Source organism: Dendropsophus ebraccatus, chromosome 6, assembly GCF_027789765.1.
Source record: "Dendropsophus ebraccatus isolate aDenEbr1 chromosome 6, aDenEbr1.pat, whole genome shotgun sequence".
NCBI classification, from domain to species: Eukaryota; Metazoa; Chordata; class Amphibia; order Anura; family Hylidae; genus Dendropsophus; species Dendropsophus ebraccatus.
The window spans coordinates 126494283-126515230 of NC_091459.1; positions in this window are offsets into that span (position 1 = coordinate 126494283).

Sequence of the window (20948 nt, forward strand, 5' to 3'; positions counted from 1 at the left end):
AAAAAAAACCCCAAAAAACTATACATTACTGGTTTTACAGCCTTTTCACATGACCAAACTTGAAAACACAATGTTGTTCATTTTATATGATTAAAAATTAACCAGTGACAAAATACAAAAAATTACCACCTAGACCAAAATTACATCTATAAAAGCTCCTTATACAGTATCTTACTTGTAGTTCCGCAGTGTGGACTCACCAGGGAATACAAGATGCGGATCTGTTCTGTCCTCCGTACCTGGAGGTCTTTTTATAAGTGCTCGATATTACAGTGCCAGTAGCTCCTCCCTATCATTAACCAGTAACTTGTATCTAAAAAAAACTGAGTTCACCCTACCTTTGTTGGCATGATGCTTATCTTTTCCCTACCTTGAGTCTGGGTTCACACTACGTATATTTCAGTCAGTATATTTCAGTCAGTATTGCAACCAAAACCAGGAGTGGATTAAAAACACAGAAAGGATCTGTTCACACAATGTTGAAATTGAGTGGATGGCCGCCATATAACAGTAAATAACGGCCATTATTTCAATATAACAGCCGTTGTTCTAAAATAACAGCAAATATTTGCCATTAAATGGCAGCCATCCACTCAATTTCATCATTGTGTGAACAGATCCTTTCTGTGTTTTTAATCCACTCCTGGTTTTGGTTGCAATACTGACTGAAATATACTGACTGAAATATACATATACTGACTGAAATATACGTAGTGTGAACGCAGCTGAAAATGTAACAATCTGGCCGCAACCGCATCATTTATTTCACAATGTGGTTGATTAAAGTCGGTTAAACTATTAAAATAAAGAACTCACATAACTCTGTCATAGGGTGGAGGTGATCAGGGTTACTCTGCTGAGTTCTTTGTTTTACTGTGTATAGAAAAACGCAATATCCACAACACAGTTATTGGAAAAAGAAAAAACCTAAGTGCAAATACCCTGTTTCTCTACTCTAAAATGAAAAAGCTAGGAAAGGAATACATCATAATGTTTAATTATTGTTTATGGGAAAAAAATAACACCTACCCCAAAAATAGACCTTTTTTTGGAGAAAAAAATAAATGAAGACTCTGTCTCATTTGGCAGTGGCAATGCTGCCTCCCTGGACTAACCCTGCTCTGTCCCTAAACTACAACATAGAACACCTAATACTAGATAAGATAAGGGTGATATGAATGGGAGTGGTTTCATGCAATGTAGTACCACTTTGTTTAATGCTCTTGTTCTGGAGGTTCTGTATAATTGTGCAATACATGATGGGTTCAGTGGACACCATATAATTTTATATTTCTGTTGCAAATGATGCAGTTAGTTTCTTTCACAATACAGTTGTAGGCGCTGGTTGCCAAGGCTTCCAATAAGCTAGCTATACACATTAGACAATTATCAGCTGAACCCGTTGGAAGGAGCGGCTGACCATCTAATGTGCCTGATGTCCAGGAGAGAAGGGTCAGTATGATAGATTTCAAGTGCTTGATACTTTTGTTATCAGGTAGACGATCTGCAACCAGAGGTGTTTAGGTGTTATTGAGAATCCATTGATGTTGGGCTGAGGTCAGAGTGCATGTGTATAAGAGTGTTCGGAAGGGAATATTGACTAATAATTTGTACACTAAATAAGGATTCGGTTAGCGGATCTTTAGTTCCCCTTCCTTGCTGAGTGCTTCTTGGTTATTAAGAAGTCATCTCATGTGTTGGGATTAGAAATGAATAAACCAAAGTTCCAGGCTGAAACAAATTTTTGCAAAAGTTTGTACGTACTTGGTCCGAAATGGCAGCCGCACATTGTGCATTACATAAAAAGTCCAGCTGAAAGAGGGCTTCAGTGGCGCAATCGGTCTGCGGCGGTACTTATAAAAAGTCCAGGTGAAAAAGGTTATCCATATTACCTTCCAGCTAGGCAATCGTCTGCAAGGCACACTAGAAAGCCTCTTCTAAAACCGTGTCTGGCAGAAAAATTTACAATGACACGTATGAAATGGCATGTGCCGACTTGGGGACTGCCCTTAAAGGGGAAAGTAAGATGTCGTCTGTTGACTGGATGACTCCCTTGGAAGTAGAAGGTACCGGAGTGCTGTATTTGATGTCTTCTGCTTCTGGCAATAGTCTCAGACACAGACCATCAGGCGTGTCCACCAGGGCCTGGGCAGGCAGTTAGGGATATTCCTTCTATTCTTCAGGTTCTTCAACTGAGGAACAAGGTTTCAGAGGCAACACAATCAGCCAGGTGATTCCAGCAGCCAACCATTCCTATGGCCCCTGCATTGGAGTATATTCCACCTCCTCACCGGGTACAAGATTATGTAAATAGTCCGGGAGATGATCCCTCTTGACTTACATAAAAGAACGCCTATTTTGGAGACCCTTCACAAAGCCAATGACAATGTCTGACCTGCAGATACTTATAAAAATCTTTGTTAGTAACACCATATTTCTCTACTATATAAGAGGCTAGCGTTCCTTGATGAAACATACAGGCCACTGTGTTCCATCCAGGGAAGTCTGAGTATGGGATTAGGAATTCTAGTGCTCGTATTGGCATATTAAGGAGACGGAGTGGAAGTAGCTCCTTAACTAGTTCCTTATTTCAGACTTTGATTCCAGCTATCATGGTTGGAGTGAGCCAAGGGGTATGCGCGTTGCCCACAATAGGGCTTTAAGATCATGGTTCGGGAGTATGTCTGATTCTATTTGAATCCATAAGTTAGAATCTTTATTCATGAGCCAATAATGTAATTGATCAAGGATTGAAGCACAATAGTATAGAGTAACTGTGGATATTCTACCAACCCATGACGACGTCAGTGACAATATGACGCCGTCCACAAACAGACCAATACGGTGGTCAATTTTGTTTATGCTCATGCCCGAAATCCCCTCCGACTCCCTAATTGTTTGTGCAAGAGGTTCTATGGCTAGTACGAAGATAGTTGGTGATAGGGGGCACCCTTGTCTTGTGCCATTCGTAATATTAAAACTATAAGACAGGGTGCCAGAGGAGAAGATCTGGGCAGAGGGCTTGGTATATAATGCCATTATGGCTTGCAAAAGTGGGCCATGTATACCAAATTTCATCAATACAGATTTAGCTGGGTTCACACTATGTATATTTGAGGCTGTATTTGTGAGGCTGTATAGCAACCAAAACCAGGAGTGGATTGAAAACACAGAAAGGCTATGTTCACATAATGTTGTAATTGAGTGGATGGCCGTCATTTAATGGCAAATTTTTGCTGTTATTTTAAAACAACGGCTGTTATATTGAAATAATGGCAGTTATTTACCGTTATATGACGGCCATCCACTCAATTTCAACATTGTGTGAACAGATCCTTTCTGTGTTTTCAATCCACTCCTGGTTTTGGTTGCTATGAGGACCTGACTTGAGGACCAAATACTGCCTGAAGTATACAGTGTGTGAACCCAGCCTTAAGGTAACTCCAGTGCACTCTGTCTAACGCCTTCTCTGCATCCAGAGTAAGGAGCAGAGAAGGCGTTTGCCATTTTTCCACTGCCGCGATGAGGTTTATGAACCTTGGCGTACCATCACATGTCTGTCTGCCCCTGACAAATCCCACTTGGTCCTTAAAGACCAATAATGGCAATTTGGCATACAGCTTTAAATCCCCATTAAGGAGGGATATCGGCCTAATGTTTGCTGCTGTATCTGGGGTTTTCCCTGGTTTAGGGTTTGTGACTACTAATGCTTTGAGCATCTCAGGGGGAATTGTACCAGCCTGAAGAATGGCGTTAAATAGTCTCACTAGACAGGGTATAAGCAGGCCCGGACTGGCCATAGGGCAGTTCTGGCAAATGCCAGAGGGGCCGCCCCCTCCGTGGGCCGGTCCGGACCCCCTCCATACCCGGCTACTTCCTCCCCCAACTCCTGTAAACTCCTGATGCTGCCCAGCCAATCACACGGCCCAGCAGCATCAGGAGGTTACAGGCTGTCTGTCTCACTCACAGTGCAGTGCGGCCTCCTCTTCTTCCTGTATCGGGAAGCCCCGCCCCCTGCTGCCCCTGCCACCCCTGTCACTGACATGCAGAATGAGCAGGCATTGGCTGGGCCTGCTCATTTACATGTTCTGGGTCCTGCAGAGATCACATGACCTCCCCTGCAGAGATCACATGACCTCCCCTGCAGAGATCACATGATCTCCCTCACTGAAGGCCCAGAGCCGGGGCAGCGCCTATGTGTGACTCTCCTCCTCCCTGTCAGCAGCAGCAGCAGCAGTCGGGACAGAGGAGGAACCAGCAGCAGCAGCAGAGTGTGTGAGTAATGGAGGCACTGGGGGGGTGTTATGTATGGGTTCTGACTAAATCACTACTGCACCCACAGACCACTACTACACCCATCATTATGCCCCCAGACCACTACTACACCCATCATTATGCCCCCAGACCACTACTACACCCACCATTATGCCCCCAGACCACTACTACACCCACCATTATGCTCCTTAGACCACTACTACACCCACCATTATGCCCCCAGACCACTACTACATCTATCATTATGCCTCCAGACCACTACTACACCCACCATTATTCCCACAGACCACTACTACACCCACCATTATGCTCCTTAGACCACTACTACACCCACCATTATGCCCCCAGACCACTACTACACCCATCATTATGCTCCTCAGACCACTACTACACCCATCATTATGCCCCCAGACCACTACTACACCCATCATTATGCCCCCAGACCACTACTACACCCACCATTATGCCCCCAGACCACTACTACACCCACCATTATGCTCCTTAGACCACTACTACACCCACCATTATGCCCCCAGACCACTACTACATCTATCATTATGCCTCCAGACCACTACTACACCCACCATTATTCCCACAGACCACTACTACACCCATCATTATGCCCCCAGACCACTACTACACCCATCATTATGCTCCTCAGACCACTACTACACCCACCATTATGCCCCCAGACCACTACTACATCTATCATTATGCCTCCAGACCACTTCTACACCCACCATTATGCTCCTCAGACCACTACTACACCCGCCATTATGCTCCTCAGACCACTACTACACCCGCCATTATGCCCCCATACCACTACTACATCTATCATTATGCCCCCAGACCATTACTATACCCACTGTGTGCGGTGTATATTTCTGTGTACAGAGCTGTGTGTGGTGTATATGTCTGTGTACAGAGCTGTGTGCGGTGTATATTTCTGTGTACAGAGCTGTGTGTAGTGTATATGTCAGTGTACAGAGCTGTGTGGGGTGAATATGTTGTATATGTCAGTTTACAGAGCTGTGTGCGGTGCATATGTCTGTGTACAGAGCTGTGTGCAGTGTATATTGCTGTGTACAGAGCTGTGTGCAGTGTATATGTCTGTGTACAGAGCTGTGTTGGTTGTATATGTCTGTGTACAGAGCTGTGTGCAGTGTATATGTCAGTGTACAGAGCTGTATGCAGTGTATATTGCTGTGTACAGAGCTGTGTGGGGCGTATATGTCTTTGTACAGAGCTGTGTGCAGTGTATATTGCTGTGTACAGAGCTGTGTGGGCTGTATATGTTGTATATGTCAGTGTACAGAGCTGTGTGCAGTGTATATTGCTGTGTACAGAGCTGTGTGGGTTGTATATGTCTGTGTACAGAGCTGTGTGGGTTGTATATGTCTGTGTACAGAGCTGTGTGCAGTGTATATGTCAGTGTACAGAGCTGTATGCAGTGTATATTGCTGTGTACAGAGCTGTGTGGGGCGTATATGTCAGTGTACAGAGCTGTGTGCGGTGTATATTGCTGTGTACAGAGCTGTGTGGGGCGTATATGTCAGTGTACAGAGCTGTGTGCGGTGTATATTGCTGTGTACAGAGCTGTGTGCAGTGTATATGTCAGTGTACAGAGCTGTATGCAGTGTATATTGCTGTGTACAGAGCTGTGTGGGGTGTATATGTTGTATATTGCTGAGTACAGAGCTGTGTGGGTTGTATATGTCTGTGTACAGAGCTGTGTGGGTTGTATATGTCTGTGTACAGAGCTGTGTGGGTTGTATATGTCTGTGTACAGAGCTGTGTGGGTTGTATATGTCTGTGTACAGAGCTGTGTGGGTTGTATATGTCAGTGTACAGAGCTGTATGCAGTGTATATTGCTGTGTACAGAGCTGTGTGGGGCGTATATGTCAGTGTACAGAGCTGTGTGCAGTGTATATGTCAGTGTACAGAGCTGTGTGGGGCGTATATGTCAGTGTACAGAGCTGTGTGCAGTGTATATGTCAGTGTACAGAGCTGTGTGGGGCGTATATGTCAGTGTACAGAGCTGTGTGGGGCGTATATGTCAGTGTACAGAGCTGTATGCAGTGTATATTGCTGTGTACAGAGCTGTGTGCAGTGTATATGTCAGTGTACAGAGCTGTATGCAGTGTATATTGCTGTGTACAGAGCTGTGTGGGGTGTATATGTTGTATATTGCTGAGTACAGAGCTGTGTGCGGTGTATATGTCTGTATTTATATATTTCTGTACTATGTATTTATGTGCTCTAGTATAGTTCCTATCAATACCATTATGGGGTAGAGAAGGTTTCCTGATCCCTTTTTATTTGATGTTTTCTATATGAGGATCACAGGGGCCTTTCTATTATATGAGGACATAGAGGGAACTCTATGGCTCTAAATACTACAAGGGGCATAAAGTGGGCGCTGTAACAGCGTGGAGCAATATAGATGGGGAGTTTGTATGGAGGTGATGATGGTGCTGGAGCTAAGAGCCTATAATGTTTGTCTGGTAGACGCTGCATAGATGAAGCATAGACGACCCCATATGGTAAGTGGGCCTGTGTGATTTGAAATGCCAGGGCCGATTTTCAGTCCCAGTCCGGCCCTGGGTATAAGTATATGTTTGTGGGATTTAAAGTACTCATTTGTGAGGCCATCAGGGCCAGGTGATTTATTACATTTTAAAGATTGAATTATAGTAAGGACTTCATCCGCAGTAATAGGTTGGGAGATTTTTTCAAGTTGTTCTGCAGACAAAGATGGGAGAGAGATGTTATTCAGGGAATTATCTATAGCTTGTTGGGAGGGTTGAGGGGTATTCGGGTCACCAGCAAGATTATATAAAGCATCATAATACTGTGCTAAGGTGTCTGCTATCCCCTGGTGTCTGCTATCCCCTGGTGTCTGCTGTCCCCTGGTGTCTGCTGTCCCCTGGTGTCTGCTGTCCCCTGGTGTCTGGTGTCTGCTGTCCCCTGGTGTCTGCTGTCCCCTGGTGTCTGCTGTCCCCTGGTGTCTGCTGTCCCCTGGTGTCTGCTATCCCCTGGTGTCTGCTGTCCCCTGGTGTCTGCTGTCCCCTGGTGTCTGCTATCCCCTGGTGTCTGCTATCCCCTGGTGTCTGCTATCCCCTATTCTCTGTTAGTGTTGTAGACAAAAGGAATGCGGGATTTAGCAGCTTGATTACCATGCCAATAAAACCGAGTTTTCAGTCTACGAAGGGCATACTCATAGTTATGGACATTAAGCTTGTGAAGTTGTCGGGAGATTTTAGATATTTGAGCAGCTCTTTCTGTCTCATAATTGGCTTTATTCAACCTGTGCAATTCGGCAAGTGTGGTTTGTAAAGATAACAGTTTTTCCTGCCCCTGTCTTTTATCATACGCTGATTGTTTTATGAAATGTCCCCCGATGAATGCTTTATGAGCACATCATAAGATAGCATCATTAACAGAACCATCATCGTTAAACTGAAAATATTCTTTAAGAACTGGAACCGTGGCTTCATGATATGTGGGGTGCTTCAGTATGAAATTGTTTAATCTGCATGATCTATTGGTGAGGTGGCAGTATTTTTCAGTTAGTTCTAAGGTCACTGGAGCATGGTCAGACCATGTGATATTTCCAATATTGGAGAAGGAAATGTTGGGAATAAGCTGTTGGTCTATTAAAAAGTAATCTATTCTTGAATAGATTTTTTGGGGGTTGGAATAAAAAGTATAATTATTTTCTGATGGATGTTGTAATCTCCAAATATCATATAATCTAACTTTATGCAATGTCGTGGCAAAGGGTGTGGGTTCTGAGATGGCGCTGATATTCAGTGTTTTTGTATGTTTGTGCAGTGTCCTGAACCTTGTCTGAACACTGGCCTATTTCCTTCTGGGTTTGTTCAGCCACACCTGCTTTGCCTGAGATACTCCTGGCCACTCCGGAGTTAACTATGATGCTGGTTAGCTAGTCTGATAGACTGTTCTCCCTGCCAGTCAGGTTGCTCTTGCCCCAGGTGTTCTGAGGAGATCAGGGGTCTGGTCCAATCAGCTCCTGCACTGGACCTCTGGTCTCCTATATAGTGTCTGCCAGCCTGCTTCTCACTGCCGGATATTGAGCTTGTCTCTGCCTGGTTCTCTTGCTCTGTTTATTCTGACCCCTTTGCCTGTATTTCTGACTATCCCTGCTAGCTGCCTGCCCCTGACCATATTGCCTGTTTATTGACCTTGCTTTTGGATTGTGATTTTGTACTGCGCTGCCCGATTGTTGTGACCCGGACTGTGGACTACGCTTTATTGTGTTTTGTCTGTCTGTCCTGTCTTTGTGTCCCACCAAGCCAGTACAGGGACCGCCGCCATCTTAGGGCGGATTGCGGCAAGCAGGTAGGGACAGTGGGCGGGGTTCAGCGTCAGGGCTCACTGTCTTGTATTGTCCTGCTGTCCGGTTCCTGACAGAATATCCGGCCCAATATATATCCTGCCCCTCTGGTGCCATGGCTACTGTGGGAGATCTTGCTACCTGGGTGGAGGGGGTGTCAGGCCTGGTGGTCAAACTGGCAAACCAGATAACACAGTTATTTGATTTAAACCTGGTGGCTAAGATGGAGGCTTTGGCTTGCCTGGTTGAAGACCTAGCCAAACTGGTTCAAGTTCTGTCTGCCAACCAGAATAATGCTGTGGTAGCGCCCCCAGTGGTGGAAAGGCCTAGGAAACCAGTCATGTTGCTCCCTGATAGATTTTCTGGCGATATGGAGAAATTTGAGTCTTTTAGGGGTGCTTGCATGTTGTTTTTTCGGATCAATTACTTCCCTTCTGAGCAGGAGAAGGTTGGTATTGTGGTCTCTGCTTCAGGGAGATCCTCAGGCTTGGGCTCTCAAAATTCCCCCTGAGGCAGAGGAATGGAATAGCTTGGAGAAATTCTTTTTGTCCCTGGGTACTATATATGCTCAACTTGATGACAGGGCATTGGCAGAGAATAACCTATTCTCTCTCCGTCAGGGTAAACGACCAGCAGAGGAATACTGTTCCGAGTTTAGAAAATTTAGTGTGGTGACTGCTTGGTGTGAACCGGCTTTGAAGGCTTTCTTTAAGCAAGGATTGGCAGAGGCCATTAAGGATGCCTGGGTAGGTCACTCAGATCCTCCAACCCTTAAAGAGACCATGGCCTTGGCCATTAGTTTCGACCGCAGACTCAGTGACAGAAAGAGGGCTAAAGCAAACTCTGACCTCTTCAAATCCTCTGCTTCTTTTCCTGCTGAAAAACCTTTCCTTACCCCTGATGTCTCAGAGAAGGAACCTATGCAGCTGGGAGCATTGAATGTCAGGACCAGACAAGAATTTCGGAGACATAATGGCCTGTGCTTTTACTGCGGGAACGGTGGTCACTACATCAGCCATTGCCCTATACATCCTCAGCGATCAGAACATCATCAGCATCCAGGTGACTACCAGGAAGGTCATCTGGGTGCACAGGTAACCATTGGTGAAATGGGATACACTGTTCTTCTGATGAACCTTCCATGAACCTGATGAACCTGTACCTGATGCTAATGTAAATTGTGCTGATGATAAATCTGTGTGTAACCCGGAGTCCTCCACTGACGAGTGGGAGACGGATAGCAACATTTCTAGTGACATTGAAACCTGTGTGGTGAGAGGTAATTTTCTGCCTACTACAAGGTTGAGTGAGGGTCTGGTGGCCCCTCATAAAAGGGGGGATACTGTCATGAATGTGCCTGGGATGAACTCCGTGCGCCCCTCAGCTCGTGCTTTACGGCTGAGATGGCGCTGATATTCAGTGTTTTTGTATGTTTGTGCAGTGTCCTGAACCTTGTCTGAACACTGGCCTATTTCCTCTGGGTTTGTTCAGCCACACCCGCTTTGCCTGAGATACTCCTGGCCACTCCGGAGTTAACTCTGATGCTGGTTAGCTTGTCTGATAGACTGTTCTCCCTGCCAGTCAGGTTGCTCTTGCCCCAGGTGTTCTGAGGAGATTAGGGGTCTGGTCCAATCAGCTCCTGCACTGGACCTCTGGTCTCCTATATAGTGTCTGCCAGCCTGCTTCTCACTGCCGGATATTGAGCTTGTCTCTGCCTGGTTCTGTTTCTCTTGCTCTGTTTATTCTGACCCCTTTGCCTGTATTTCTGACCATTCCTGCTAGCTGCCTGCCCCTGACCATATTGCCTGTTTATTGACCTTGCTTTTGGATTGTGATTTTGTACTGTGCTGTCCGATTGTTGTGACCCGGACTGTGGACTACTCTTTATTGTGTTTTGTCTGTCTTGTCTTTGTGTGCCACCAAGCCAGTACAGGGACCACCGCCAAGTTGCCCGCCGCCATCTTAGGGCGGATTGCGGCAAGCAGATAGGGACAGTGGGCGGGGTTCAGCGTCAGGGCTCACTGTCTTGTATTGTCCTGCTGTCCAGTTCCTGACAGCGGGCTTCTTCTCCTCGATTTGCCCTTCATAACTGCGGCAATTCGGTTGGGAAGGAGATAATGTACCGATGCTGACACTTTCTCCACACTTTATGGCAAAATGAGCTGTGTGTGCCGGTTTTAGGCTCTCAGGCAGGAGCTCCTCTCACATGCAGCCTACTCCATCTGTGGCAGGACACCCCCCCCAAAATGCAGATAATTTTAATAGATGTAAGTTGAGTTCTCTGTCTATAGAAAGATGCTAAACGCAGCACAAACAATACAATTATTGGGTAAAGAAGAAACTAAAAGCAAATAGTAACAATACTACCTCCCTAGACTGACCCTGTTCTGTCCCTAAACTACAAAAGGGGATGCCTAATGTTAGATACAATAGGGTGTTATGAATTAGAGTGGTTCCATGCAACATAGTACCATACCATATAATGGGTTCCCTCCTCATGGCCTTCTTTGTGAGCTCTGTGAGTGACTCTTTTTCTGGAGGTTCATGGATCACCATGTAATTCAACATTTCTGTTGTAAGTGATGCAATTAGTTCCATTCCTAATACAGTGGTAAGTTCTTGTTGGTAGGACTTTTAATAAGCTAGCTATACACATAGACAAGTAGTGGCTCCACCCATTGGAAGGACTGGCTGACCATCTAATGTGCATGGTGGTCTTTATGACTTTCCCTTGATGTCCGGGAGAGAAGGGTAAGGTATGCAGGATTTCTAGTGCCTGATTCTTGTTTTCTCATGGAGATCATGCCAGCAGAGGAGTTTGAAGGAGTTTGACAGGGCTTTTTCCACTGGTGAGTCGAGATTATCAAACATCGGAAAATCTTAGGTTCTATCGAACTCGAACCTTGTCGAACTTTCCGCATTTGATTTGCGATGCCTTCCCAGTCCGTGGGGAACAAGGAGACAGCCAGGATACCGCCTGGAATTCCGGGATTCAGCCTATTACCTAACTTAAGATTTTCCGATGTTCGATCATCTCTACTGGTAAGGACACATATACATTGGACACATATACATTGGTTAGTACTTATTCTCAGCTCCCCTTCCTCGTTGGGTACTTCTTGGTCATTCAGAGGTCATCTCATGTGCTGGGACATCTATTGTAGCCACTGTGAAGGACTTCCACCAATGGCTAATGTACATGGCCATACTGCAGAGCTGAGTTGTATGTGCCTAATCTGTTTGACTGTACTTTAACTGTGTGCCTACCATGTTAAATGCAAGCACACTCTCTCAGAATCCATCTTTTTTGCTGTTGGCTTCCTGATTTGGTGATGGGACATCACAGGCTCAGCCAATCATTGGCTACAGTGGTGTCCTGATGTCTAGACAACCTCTTTAAAACAGTTTTTCATGAAACCATGGCTGGTACCTGGGTTGTACACTTGCCTTCCCTTTGTATTTCGCCCATGCATTCTCTGGCACCTGCTTACCAGGCAGCAGTCTTCTGTATCGCTCCCACACACAGTGCTCCCAACCCAGCTGCCACAACAGCAAATTTGGAAACTATGCAGCACAGGTAATTCTTCACTAGAAATGTACTCAATATAAAAGCAGGAGGGCGTCCATACTGGAAAGATGGCAGGTGGTAGCACGCATGAATCTAATTGGTAGTTGAAGTAATCATATAAAAGACACATATAAAAGGCAGCAAGAGGTGACTGGAGTTCTGGAGTGGAGGTGCATATTGTGCCATCCTGATAGGGAAAGGTGAGCTGAGTTTTCTTTGTTAGAGTTTAAACCGGTTAAACACATGTAGCAGGGTAAGCAGAGTTTTTTCAGAGTTTAGTGCAAGTCGGCTACAAAAAAATAACATCCATATAATGTTAATTATCATGAGCTGACATTTTTTTTGTCCAACATTTATATTTAATTCTCTGATTAAAATTCTCTGATTAAAAATCTGAAGATTTTTAGCCTGTTTTTCAGCTAATCCGAGTGAATATTGATATATTTATTTTTTTTTGGAACGTGAAAGGCACGTCTCTCTGCATGCAATGCTGTGCCCCCTCCCTGCCCCCTCTCTGTCCATATGGCACTTGGGCTGCAAACTGGCAAAAAGTTGCACTTGTTTGCGCAAGGGAGTTCAGTGCACAAAAAGCAGACCTGTTAAGGCTTTTTTAGCTGGTAAAACTGAGTGTGTGGTTGTATAGGGCTTGCCTTGCATGCCTTTCTGTCACGTCCAAGCTCTTCTCTAGCACATGACCTGGGTTTGACTGTAAAAGGGCACCCTACTGCTGTAGTCACTTTCACACACAACTATCACAATAGGACCAAAATGAGTTTATATACCCCCAAAACTAGTCCACAGACCCACACGCAAAAGCTGCCCCCACCCGTCACTTACACAAGTCCTTACACTCTTCACTCTTTAGCACTATTACGGTAACGGGCATAGGCCAAATCTTGTACTCTTTAAGAAGGATTCTTTAGGACAAAAAGACAAATTATTAAAGTTTTTGTCTTTAATCTATGAAGGCACAGTAATTCCAAAAAAGATAAAATGAACAGACACACATAAATTGTGCATGTAATGCAATTGGATACTATCTGCATACATCAGCTTACATAAAGACAAACATATTGATGCATGACACGTGACAGGGTTGAGCTCAAGGGGAAAAGAGAAGACAACAGCCATTGATCTACAGGTAAAATATGGGGTTGTTTTTACTTTTTAGAAAGCTTCTTACCTTTATATTAAGGTTATGGTATGTGCACACACATGGTTTTCAGGAGGAACCCACAAAACAAATTTAAAAATAACCGGACATATTTATTAACAATCAGTGATGCAGCTGTAGTGTCCCAGAACAGAGGTTTTCTCTAATTTCTCCTAAAAGTGTATATTGGTGTCAGCATTTGTCTGTATTCTATTGTTCCTGTTCTGGAAACTATAATGGCCACTGCAAACTGCTGGTATTATGTCGCCCTTAGTGTTCAAGTCTAGTATTTATCATGCATATGTATCTGCCTATGGTTTAATGGAGTGATAATGCAATAGGCTTGGTGACACGTGACTTTCCCCTGCTACCATGGTAACCCCAATAGCCGTCAAGCTTTGGCTGGGGATGCTATGTCACTTCCTGTCTACCTCAGTCCTTTCCCCTACCTTTAAGAGGGAAGGGTGTGTGTGCCTTCTCTCCAACTTCAGGGGAGAAGGAGTTATTCTCTGCTGCTCCAACGTTACCTCAAAAGTATTCCGGTCCAGTCGGGACCTTTCCCTGATCCTCAGGCTTCTCCTGTTCAGCAAGATCTGGGTGCCGTTCTCAGTCATTACTCTCCTCATCAACAGCAAGTATTTCAGTCAGCTTATTCCGCCCAGTATCATATCTCTGGCACTACTACTCCCATCATTCAGTTTCTCCTTGCTCAAAGTAACACTACCATCACAGCCTATTGCAGCATCACCCATTCCTCAGTTATACTCAAGTTATACTCAAGTCTGCCTCAATCCTGGTTGCATCCAGAGAGACTGTTGCTATTAGTTACCACCGTTAAAATAAACACACAACTACCGTTGTTTCTGAACCCTGGCATTGGTCTAGTTATTGGTGCCTTAACTAGGGACAACGAGGAATTGCTCGGGCCCCGCATGGTCAGGATCCAGTGGGTTAGTCAGCTCCCCTTGTGCCAATACCGTGACCTAACATCTGGCGACTGGCTACCCGGGTCCTACCCAGTACTACCACCTACTACTACCCTCAGCGGGAGGACCCAGTGCACCACCATTTGCTGCAAACTATTCGTCAGGACAAATAGTATGAAATAATTCACACTGCCATGGTAATTTGGCCTTGGCTGTGTACAAACAGGTGCTACATCGTAAACAAAGAAAATGTAACAGGGGAAATTAAATTTTTAAAAAGGAATCCATGGACTTCATTGGACACGGTGTCCAGTTTTTAGCCATATTCCTCCAAAGGTATCTTTACTTTACACTTGCTTTCACTGATTAGCCATCCAGTGCTAAGAACTTTTATTAATATTGAAATGAGCTCTAAAAGCCCAGTGGGTGTTCCCATAGAAGCAAAAGCCCACCTATGTAAATCACATCTGGTTCCTAGCAATGCCCTTGTGCTCACTTCTATGAGCCTACTCATAATCTGCACTTAGGCTTTTGACAACTCAGACAAGCCCTAGAGAAGGCCTGCACTGTTTATCTCCTGATTTCCCCTGTGCTTGCTGAGCAGCCATGTTAATGTTCCCAACCTGGAGCCTGTATCTGTCCTGCTTCACCAATAAGTCTTCCCCTCATTCTGCAAGAGCATTACTCATCTCCCTGTCTCTCCTTGTTGAGTGGCCTGGTCCGACTACCTCCCTCCTCCTCATAAGACAAAATGTCTTTGCCAATCAGCCTTGTGTACAAGGCTATATTACAGACCTGAATGGTGTGCATCAGTAATATGGCAGCCATAAAATCTGTGGAACCATACTGCACCTATGTGTGTCTTCAATGCAATGTAAAGCAAACGCAGAATCCATAAGAAATACAAGTAGCGGTACACCCAACTTTAAATTGTATTATGTAAGCATTTCGGGGGCAATATGGTACCTCATATAGAAATTGCGGTGCATATGCCTTCAGTTGCTAATTCCAGTGGTCATAAAAAGGACAGCTATAAAGGCAGCAATAGGTGGCTGGAGTTCTTGACTAGAGCCGGGCATCCTGCCATCCTGATACTAAAAGGTGAGCCGAGTTTTCTTTGTAAGAGCTGAAACCAGTTAAAGTGATATTACAGGGTGAGCCAAGTTCTTTCAGTGTTTAGCGCTAATAAAATAACATCCACAACAACTATTCAGAATATTGCGTAAATTGCACAAATAAAAAAAAAACATCATGTACGACACCTGTGCAAATATTCTCATAAATTGTCACATTTGAAAAGCAATTAAAAAAAGGGGAACGGGCTTCTAGGAGACAGGATTAGGAAATTTCCTCCTAATCTAATATGAATATACTTATGGTATTTGTTTGGTATCCATCTGCCCTTTTCCTGACACATTTCACAGACAATTGTAACATGATTATAATACTGTATATGGCTCAGCTTCCCGTCTGATAAAATGCAAAGGGAACAGAAAAAGGGTTTAAGGGTCAGTGGATCACCTGGATCACGATTCCTTTCAGGGTGGCAACCCGACCATCAATTGGGGTTAAACCTAGTGGATGTCATTCAAGCAGCTGCAGGCTGATAAAGTCAGCACATCAGCATTGCAGGCAAGCCATGGGTTGTACACAGCTGGGGTTTCTCATTCAGGGGGAACACCCCCCAGGCTTTTGGAGCTCACTTCCATATTAATGAAAATACAGCTATCTCAGCACTGGAGGGCTCCATCTGCAAAAGCAAGGTAAAAGTGAAATCAGACTAAGATGTCCTATACAACCACACACTTAATTTAACCATGTAAACCCCAGTGACAGGTCCGTATTAAATAATAGATGTTTAGCATACAAATTTGATACAAACAGTATGTCTTTAAAAAAAAAAAAAAAACATTTCATTTACAAATTTGGACAGGTCATTTGGGGTTAATAGATATTGAAATGAGCTCTAATGGAATAGAAAGATGTATCACTATCTCTGAATTGATTTTATTCCACATATTAATCCTGTACATTTACCCTTATTGGATGGTTGGGTGGCCACTCTGAAAACAATGATGATCCAGGTGAAGAAAACTGTGCTCACCTTTCCCATATCACAATGACACAATATCTATCGAACTTCAGTCACCTATTGCTGACTTTTATAGCTGTCCTTTTTATGGCTACTGGCATATACTGTACACTGCAAATGCTCTGTGAGGTGCCATATTGCCCCTGAGATGCATAATACAGCATACACTGGGGTATACCACTATTTTTAGTTTTCATCAACACTGTATGAACCTGTTAAAAAATACCTGCATTTGCTCTATATCTTATTAAAGGCAGACATAGACGCAGTATGGTTCCACAGATTTCTATGGGCGCCATATAACAACACTCAGGTCTGTAATATGGCCATGTACATAGTCTTATGAGGAGAAAGGTGGTAATGGGACTGGGCCACCCAACAGTGAGAGAAGGAGGAAGATGAGTATTTCTCCTGCAGAGTGAGGTGACCACTGATTGGTGAAGTAGCGACCTACTAAAACTTGTGTTATGCTCTGCTGCTCCAACAATCAGAGCCTGCAGCAGAATGACACAAGGTCCACAGCTTATCCAGAATACACCTTGGTGGAGGGGGATTTAAGTTGCTGCATATCTCTATCTAATGTGCAGCAACTGCCATAAGTGATCCTGCCTGCATGGGCCAATATTCCTACAGAACTATGGCAACACCTAGTGGAATCTACACCATGATAAAACGACAATGGAGGCTCGACAAACTACAGTGAGTGGTGTCTCTAATAAAGTGGATACTTGGTGCAATGCTCTGTGCTATGCTGTTAGACAGTCTGTTAGGACCTGTCTTGGGTAGATAGGTAAATGCCATTGGTACACAACTAAACATCGCTGATATCATTGGGGCACGTCTAGTGGCCATCAAAAAGTACAGGTAATAGAAGCTGGAAAGTAGAGAGTTTAGTAACAGCACCACCAATGCTATATGTAGCACAAGATTAAAAAAAAAAAGTTTTTCTCTATAGATTTTTTATAATAAAAAAAAATCCAAAAAATGTTTAAAGTGGGCTTGTCACAGGGCTAAAGGTGCTCAAACTAAGTGCATGGTTGTATTGGTCTAATTTTATGAATACTGTGATTGAGCCCTCCAGTGCTGAGAAACAGTGGCTGTCTTTTTATTAGCATGGAAATAAATCCCAAAAGCCCAGGGGGTGTTCTTCCTGGAGACAAAAACCCAGTTATGTAGATCCCAATGCTTGCCTGCAACATCCCTGTTTATATACTTTCAGCTGTTTGATTGCCATCCACTAGACTTTACTTTTAACAAAGCCTTCTTAGATTAAATCCTGCTTGAGTTCTCTGCAAACCATGCTCAGCACATGCATGGTTCTCATAGGCTTCTCCCAACTGTCTCTATGGCTTTTCTTAGCTGTCAAAAGTCCAAGTGCAGAACAGTCATTGAGGTTACTGGGAGAAGCTCAGGTCTCAGTGAAGTTGAAAGTAAAGCATAGTGAATGGCAATCAAGCAGCTAGAGGCTGAAATGAGCACAGGGGAGATCCAGGCAAGCTGTGTAATTTACTTAGCTTTTGCTTCCCGGAGGACACCCCTTCTCCTTTTGGAGCTCATGTCTATATTAATAAAAAGACAGCTATTTTGGCACTGGATGGCTAAATCAGTGAAAGCAAGGTAAACGTGAAGTTAGACTGGGAAGCCCTATAGAACTATGCACTTAGTTTAGCCACCTAAAACATCTGATTATCATACAAACTTGATGGACACAATAGGTCTTTTTATGATAACATATTTCTTTACCAACAAAATTGGTCCTTTGGGGTTAATAGATATTCAAATGGGCTGAGGTGAAATAGAAAAATATGTCTCTAAATATATCTCTGAAACGCTCTCTTCCACATATTAATTCTGTAGGTGTAACCTTAATCGCCACAGAAATCCCTTCGTATGTTCAGATGACATTAGGAGGAAATGCAAAGAAAAAGGAGCAGCAACAAACTCTTAGGGGCACATTTAGCAATCTCTGCTTCTAGCACATACTTAAAAAAAATTTGCACATTTTTGAGCAAATTTTCAAGTTTGAGCCTTGTGCGCCATAAGGGCTAATGGGGGGTGGGGAGTCATGTCCTCCCCATGCTAAAAATCTATCAAAGTTTTCACCCAGATTAGTCAAAAAACAGGCTAAAAATCCACGCCAGATCCAGGCTGGCATAGATTATTTTGCCTGCTGAGCAGTAGCCCCTGCTGCAGCCTCTTTAAATCCAGCGACACAAAATCAGGAGAATTTAAATGTGCCCCTTTATCTTGCCATTTACATAGGTTTTGTTTCCTAGGTTTGCGCCATGCACACATAATTTATGAAACCCTTCTATTTCATCTCTTCAACTGTTGATGAGAATTGACGCCATATTCTGAATAGTCATTGTGATTGTTATTTTATCAGCTCTCTTGCACTAAACACTGGAAGAACTGGGCTCACCCGTCTATATTTGTTTAAACTGGTTTAAACTCTTACAAAGAGAACTCAGCTCACCTTTCCTTAACAGATTGGCACAATACCCACTGCGCATGAACTCCAGTCACCTATTGCTGCTTTTTATAACGGTCTTATGTATGATTACTTCAACTAGCAGTTAGGTTTATGTATACTGCCACCTGCCACCTTTCCAGTATGGACGCTCTCCTGCTTTTATATTGGCTGGATATCTAGGGAAGAATAACAAACTAAAACTAAACTGACTTATCCTTAAGCCCTGTAGTGCCGCTCTCAGGTCCCATTGAAAGCCGCTGGTGTCCTGCAGCTTGCCTAGCTGCAACGTCACGTACCTGGCTGAGTGATTGTCTATTCAGCCAATCACTGATTGGGGTGGGGTACTGCCCCAGTCACAGACTGGCTGAAAGGGCAATCACTCAGCCTGGCCATGATGTTGCAGCCGAAACAGCAAGGTATGTGATGTACCTGGATTCCAGACCAAAATTACGCCCAGTGACGGAGGCACGGGGACAGGTAAGTTTAGGTTGTTTATTATTTTCATGCACCCCCCTGCACAAAATGTTTGCGCTGCATTTCTGCATTTGCACTGTGATTGCATTGACGAAGGTGGAAGAGAGGGTAGCAGGTGGCAGAGAATCCCAGCACATGAGATGACCTTTGAATTGCACAGAACCTCTGTAAAATTGTGCAGACAAAGAGGGTCATGAGGAGGGAATACATTATAGGGCTATGTTCACACACCATATATTTTCGTAAAATATGGAAATATACATCCATTGCTGCCTAGGTATCCTGGCCAGAGCGTATACACATAGTATGTGTCAGTGCACACTATGAGGCTAGCGGATCCGGCCGTTCGCTCCATAGCGTATAGTGGAGAGTTCTGATGCGGGTGCACGGATGCGCCGGATCAGAACACTGCAGTCGCACTGCAGTACCGGCCAGGATGATCTTTTCAGAGACCAGCCGTTCCATGACCCGGCCGGGTCACGGAACGGCCGGTCTCTTACAACATGTGAACATAGCCTATGTCTGTATTATGAGTGGTACTATGTTGCATGAAATCACTCCCATTCATAACACTCCTACATTATGTAGCATTAGGTGTCCTATGTTGTAATTTAGGGACAGAACCAGGGTGGATTTGATTTAAATCTAACTGATTTAAATCACGATTTAAATCACTAGTCAGTAAGGCTTGATTTAAATCAGTGATTTAAATCAAAGTTTCTACCTAAACTAGTTCTTGCTATTTTAACATGCAAGTAGATGAAGATTTTTAGAATCACTTTTTATATAACTTTTTTTCTCCCCAGTTTAATGGGTTAATCATTCATATTTGGATACCACTATTCTGTTGTACTTAGGAAGAAGAAAAATAATCCTGACCTTAATAACAATTTAAATAGATTTATTCAACTGAAACAATAACAACATTACAGCATAAGTTATTTGCACAAACATCCATGTTTGGTAACTAATTTGGCTAAACAATATATATAAATATATATATATATATATATATATATATATATATATATATATATATATATATATATATATATATATATATATATATTATATATATATATAATTATAATATTTTAAGAACACATGAAAAACTTAAAGGGAACCTGTTACCCCCCGTGCCGGGGTGACAGGCTCCCAACCCCCCGTTAGAGCACCCTATACTCACCTTATCCCGCCGGGTCCCGCTTCTGGAGATGGTCAGGTCACGGAGATCTCAGCCGCTGCAGCCTGGCGCGCGCGCTCCTCAGATGAGTCCAACGCTCATAGAGAATGACGGAGCGCTGGACTCTCCTGTCATTCTCTGAGTGTTGGACTCATCTGAGGAGCGCGGGCGCCGATATCTCCGTGACCCGACCATCTCCAGAAGCGGGACCCGGCGGGATCATGTGAGTATAGGGGGCTCTAACGGGGGGTCAGGAGCTTGTCACCCCGTCACCGGGGGTGACAGGTCCTCTTTAAATACTACTGTCCCTGCTGTCCTCTGTAGCTCACTTGTTGTAACATCACATGTTGTAACATTTTTGCTGTGAAGAAGAGGCTGGGACCTCTGCGGAGTCAAATTCAGTTTTGAGAAGTGCGTAAGTAAAGCGAGCGTCTGTGATAATATAG